Source organism: Hypanus sabinus, chromosome 8 (assembly GCF_030144855.1).
Source record: "Hypanus sabinus isolate sHypSab1 chromosome 8, sHypSab1.hap1, whole genome shotgun sequence".
Classification (NCBI taxonomy): Eukaryota; Metazoa; Chordata; class Chondrichthyes; order Myliobatiformes; family Dasyatidae; genus Hypanus; species Hypanus sabinus.
The window spans coordinates 49,772,592-49,778,653 of NC_082713.1; positions in this window are offsets into that span (position 1 = coordinate 49,772,592).

Here is a 6,062-nt window from a genome sequence, read left to right on the forward strand (position 1 = left end):
GTTTAGTTGTTTGCCTGTTCTCCATCTCCCTCTGGTGCTCCCCCTTCCCCCGCCCTCTCCTTTCTTTCTCCTGAGGCCTCCTGTCCCATGACCCTTTCCCTTCTCCAGCTCTGTATCACTTTCGCCAATCACCTTTCCAGCTCTTAGCTTCATCCCACCCCCTCCAGTCTTCTCTTATCATTTTGCATTTCCCCCTCCCCCCACTACTTTCAAATCTCTTACTATCTTTCCTTTCGGTTAGTCCTGACGAAGGGTCTCGGCCTGAAACGTCGACAGCGCTTCTCCCTATAGATACTGCCTAGCCTGCTGTGTTCTACCAGCATTTTGTGTATGTTGTTTGAATTTCCAGCATCTGCAGATTTCCTCGTGTTTGCTCTTTAAATTCACACCATTTCCACATTTCATTTCACAATCCATCCCCACATCAAACTGCCTGTCCTTTACCATTGCCACTGTCCAGATGAGGCAATAATAATCTAGAGATAATAATCTAATAATCTAAAATAATCTAGAGAAGCAACATTTCATGTTCTGCCCAGTTAGTCTACCAATCAATGGTATGAACATTATGTTTTCCAATTTCAGGTTATCTTTACATTTTGTGTCTCTTTCCTCCCCTTTTCATAATGTGCATTGCTCCCATTTTCCATACCTACCCCACCCATCTTTCCTTTTATCCCAACTTCCCACACACACACTCCTTCACCAATTGGTTCCACCTGCTCTTCACCTCTCCCCTAATAGTTCCCATTATCACATGTTTTACTTATCAGATTCCAGCACAGGAAACCTTTGTGTTGCTGCTTATCGCCCTGCAGTAGCTGTCTCCACTCTCCCCTCCATTCCCATCACCTGGCAACATTTTTCCATTTTCTTTCCTTGTTTGCTTCTCACCCATCTCCCACCAGGGACATCTGTCCATCATCCTTAATTCATTGCCTGTCCACCAATCATCTACTGGCACCTGTCCCACCCCTCCCCTTGTCCTCATTATAGTGGTTCTTTTCATTCATCACTCTGTCCTTTTTCGGGTCTTGAAGCAAAACACTGACAATTACATTCCCCAGGTTAAGTTGCTGCTTGACATTCAAGATTAGTGGGAGAAGTCAGAGAGTGGTAGTAAATTGTTGTCTCTCTGACCGAAGCCCTGCAACTAGTGTTGTATTGCAGAGATCAGTGCCTCAGCAGATACAGCACTGATCTCTGTAATACACTGCTAGTCACAGGCCTTCATCCATAGTAATAATTTAATGTGGTAAACTGGATCAGTAAGTTTGCAGTTGATACCAAAATTGGAGGTTTAATGGTTATCAAGGAAGGCTACTTACAACATAGAAAATCTACAGCACATTACAGGCCCTTCAACCCATAATGTTGTGCTGACCATGTAACCTACTCTAGAAGGTGCCTAGAGTTTCCCTACCGCATAGCCCTCTATTTTTCTAAGCTCTGTGTACCTATCTAAGAGTCTCTTAAAAGACCCTGTTGTACCTGCCTCTACCACTTTCGCTGGCAGTGCGTTCCACGCACCCACCACTCTCTGTGTGAAAATCTTACCTCTGACATTCCCCTTGTACTTACTTCCAAGCACCTTAAAACTATGCCCCCTCATGTTAGCCACTTCAGCCCTGGGAAAAAGCCTCTGGCTATCCACACCATTTATGCCCCTCATCATCTTATACGCCTCTATCAGGTCACCTCTCATCCTCCATTGCTCCAAAAAGAAAAGGCCAAGTTCACTTAATCTATTCTCATAAGGCATGCGCTCCAATCCCAGCAACATCCTTGTAAATCTCCTCTGCACTCCATTTCCTGCCTGTAATGAGGTGACCAGAACTGAACATGGTGCTCCAAGGGATCTATTGAAGCTTGCAGAATGCTCCTGATCAGCTGGAAAAGTGGTGAGTGGAATTTAATGCACACAGGTGTGAGGTGTTGCACTTTGAGAGGACAAGTCAGGCTGAGACGTGCACAGTGAATGACAGGGCTCTGAGATGTGCTGTAGGATAAAGAGATTTGGCAACACAGACTCCCAATTCCTTGAAAGTAACATCACAGGTCGATAGGGTTGTGAAGACAGCTTTTAGCACATTGGCCTTCATAAATCAAATCATTAAATACAGGAGTTGGTATATTATGTTGAAGTTGTACAAGATATTGGTGAGGCCAAATTTAGAATATTATGTACAGTACTGGTCACCGATCTTCAAGAAAATATCCCTAAACATAACAAAGTATAGAGAAAACTTACAAGACGTTGCCAGGATTAGAGGACCCGAATTATAGAGGAAGGTTGAAATAGGTTTGGACGTGAAGTGCAGGATTATGAGGGGATATTTATCAAGGTATACAACATTATGAGGGGTATAGATAGGGTGAATTGCATGCAGGCTTTTCCCCCTCACATTGGGTGAGACTAGAACTAGAAGTCGTAGGTTTAGATTGAAAGGTGAAGTCTGAGGGGAAACTCCTTCTCTCAGAGAGTGGTACGAAAATGCAATGAGCTGCCAGTGGAAGTGGTAAATGCAGGATCATTTGTAACATTGATTAAGTTTGGATTGCTACATGGAAGGGAGGAGTTTGGAGGGTTATGGTCCAGGTGCACGTAGATGGGATTGGGCAGGATTTTAGGCTGGCATGCGCTGAATGGCCAGTTTCTGTACTATAATATGACTGTGATACAGATGCTGCTGTGCCCATGGAGTTCCTCCAGTAGATTATTTGTTGCTCCATATCTCTGGATTTCTTGTGTCCAGAAATTTATCAATTAACATCAGTCTTGTATATCTTACTCTACACTTACAGCAACACGGGATGTGTCCATTCAGTCAACTGAGGAGAAGATCGATTTGGCCCAATTTCCACTGCTTATTTCCTTCTTTCTCTGCAATTTAATGTCTCTGTAACACATACCATTCCTTTTACTATGACCTTATGCTAAGGGGTAATTTACAGTAGCCGATTAATCTGCCATAATGTCTTTGGGATGTAAGAAGAAGCCAGGGATCTATGCCATCATGATGAGTCCAAGCCTAATATAGTAAATATACCCCCGACTTTGAGATCATGCTCTGTTGTTTCAGAACCAATCCACTTATATTCCCAATATTTATCACTCATTCCTCTAAAACTCAAGTAGGTATCGAACCTCATATTAAGTCTTGGTCGCAGAACTCTGACCAAGGGAATCCAGCCCTTTTCACTTGCAAGGCAAGTTTGTCCTTTGAATCCAATACAGCCTTCTGATCTTACTAAAGCTTGGCTTGACTATGTAAAGGCTTCATTACTCTATACTCCAACCCTTTGTAATGAAGGCTAGAATACCGTGCCATTTCCAACTTGTTAACGTTCAGGGTTTTTTTAAATATTCAAGGATGTCTTGCATCCTCTCAAGAAGTGTTATTGTTTTCCCTATTTAAATATATTGCTTTCAGCTCTGCACAATAACAATGCTGAAAGTACTCAGTAAATCAGGAAAAACAATTAACATTTCAGGCAAGAGACTCTTTGTATTCAAATAATAATTTTATTTCTCTTTCCAAAAATATTTCCTGACTGCTGAGTGTTTCAGACATATTTTGGCTTTTTCTTTAATTTCTAGGTATTCATTTGGGCTTTCTATTCTACCTGGCAACATGAATTATCTCCAATTCTGCCACACTATTCTCCACACCTTAGGTCCTTGGTCTCCTAGGTATCTTTCATCTGCCTCCAGCTGCTGCCTATAGTTTGCTATAGGATAGTATACAGAATCAGAATCAGGTTTCTCATCACCAGCGTATGTCATGAAATGTGTCATTTTTGTGGCAGCAGTACAATGCAATACATTTTAATAAAAACAGAATTACAGTCTGTGTATATATGAATAGTTAAATTGAATAAGTAGTGCAAAAAGTAGTGAGGTATTGTTTGTGGGCTCAAAGTCCATTCATAAATCTGATGGTAGAGGGGAAAATAATGTTCCTTACACATTGAGTGTGTGCCTTCAGACTCCTGTACCTCCTTCCTGATGGTAGCAACGAGAAGAGGGCATGTCCGGGGTGACGAGGGTGTTTAATGATGGATGCCGCTTTCTTGAGGATGCCCTAGATTCTACAGAGGCTTGTGCTCACGATGGAGCTGACTAAGTTCGCAACATTCTGTAGCTTCATTCAGTCCTGTGCAGTAGCCCTCCCCCCACATTACACAGTGATGCAGCCAGCTAGAATGCCTGTAGAACTTCTTAAATTTCTTTGGTGATAAACCAAATCTCCTCAAACTCCTAATGGCGTCATTGCATCAATATGTTGGGCCCAGGATAGATCCTCAGAGAAGGTGACATGCAGGAACTTGAAATTTGCTCACTCTTTCCACCTCTGATCCCTCTATGAGGACTGGTGTGTGTTCCCTCATCTTACCCTTTCTGAAGTGAAGAATCAGTTTTTTTTTTGGTCTGACTGATGTTGAGTGAAAGGTTATTGCTGCATCACCACTCAACTATCTGAGATATTCCTGTATGCCTTCTGTATGTCTGAAATTCTGCCAACAATAGTTGTGTCATCAGCAAAATTATAGAGAGCATTTGAGCCACACAGTCTTTAGTATAGAGGGAGTTAAGCAGGGACTAAGCTCACTTCCTTGATGCAGGCAAGGAAGGCAATGAGTTGACAAAGGTCTGTTTCCATTCTGTATAATAAAGTACAAAGGAATTCTGGAGACATTTCTTTAGCCAGAGAGTGGTGAATTTGTGGACATTATTACCACAGGCAGCTATTGGGTGTATTTAAGGTAGACCTTGATAGGTTTTTGACTGGACATGGCTTTGATGGTTACGGGGAGAAGGCCTGGGGGTGGGAGTGAGGAGGGGAAAAAATGATCAGCCATGACTGAATGGTGAGCAGACTCAATGGGCCAAATGGCCCAATTCTACTCCTATATCTCATGGTTTTATAAAATGCAAGCAATTCTGTAGACACTGAAAATTATGAGCAACGTACACAAAGCGCTGGAGAAACTTGGCGGTTCATGCAGCATTTATGAAGGGAAATAGAACTGGAAAGGAAGAGGACTAAAGCCAGAATAAAAAGATAAGGGGAGAGGGAGGAGTACAAGCCGGCAGGTAATAGGTGAATGCAGGTGAGATGAGATGAGAGAGGATGATGTGATAAGCAGGGATTGATAGATGGAAGAGGGCAAAGGGCTGAGGAAGGAGGAATGTGATGGAAAGGTCAGTAGATCATGGAATAAAGGGAAGAAGGTAGGGAAAATGTGATTCTATAACCTAATTTACCTGTTTTCCTGTTTTTGGATGGACAGGAGACTGTGCAACATTCTAAATAATAAAACCAAATTGTCTCTAATGTGTTACACTCCAACAATAAAAGTAACATAAATTTCATATCTGTATACCCCTTAAACAATTGATGATAATCAAACTGACGTTCATTATATTAGACTGACATTAGAGTGTTGTAATAACTGAATTAAATAACTGACCAGTCATCTAAAGCTACAGCAAAACCAAGCAAGCCACTTAGATGGAGGGAAAAATGCACTAATGAGAATTACTTTAAATCCCAGGAGATCTACCTTTTCACAGAATGTGTTTAACAATTCTTAAGATGGTTAGTACCACAAACATTCAGACCTCTCCAACCACTCTCACGCCTGCTTCCCGCACCCCCCCCCCCAATACATTCCTTTTACGTTAAAATATAAACTTCTAACAATATTAATACAACTAAATATAATGCATCATGTCCAATTCTATGCAATTGCTGAATTTCGTTATACAACCAGATAAGTCTGCAAACTAAATGCTGAGGTTCGCTTATATACGTTAAGAATGAAGAATTCAATGCAGCAAAACTGAATATTTTAAAAATTTTCAATAATCGAAACAGGAAGTTTCACTTTCAATAATTCTAAAACAAACATCACATTTTTCATTCATCTGATACACGAGAAACTTTCTTAATTTCAAATGTAAATATAGTTTGGTCTGCAACTCATGTACTTTTAGTTAATAGTATTTGGAACTTTATCTCTAGTAGACACTCATTCTCTAATCGATCTTCTCTATT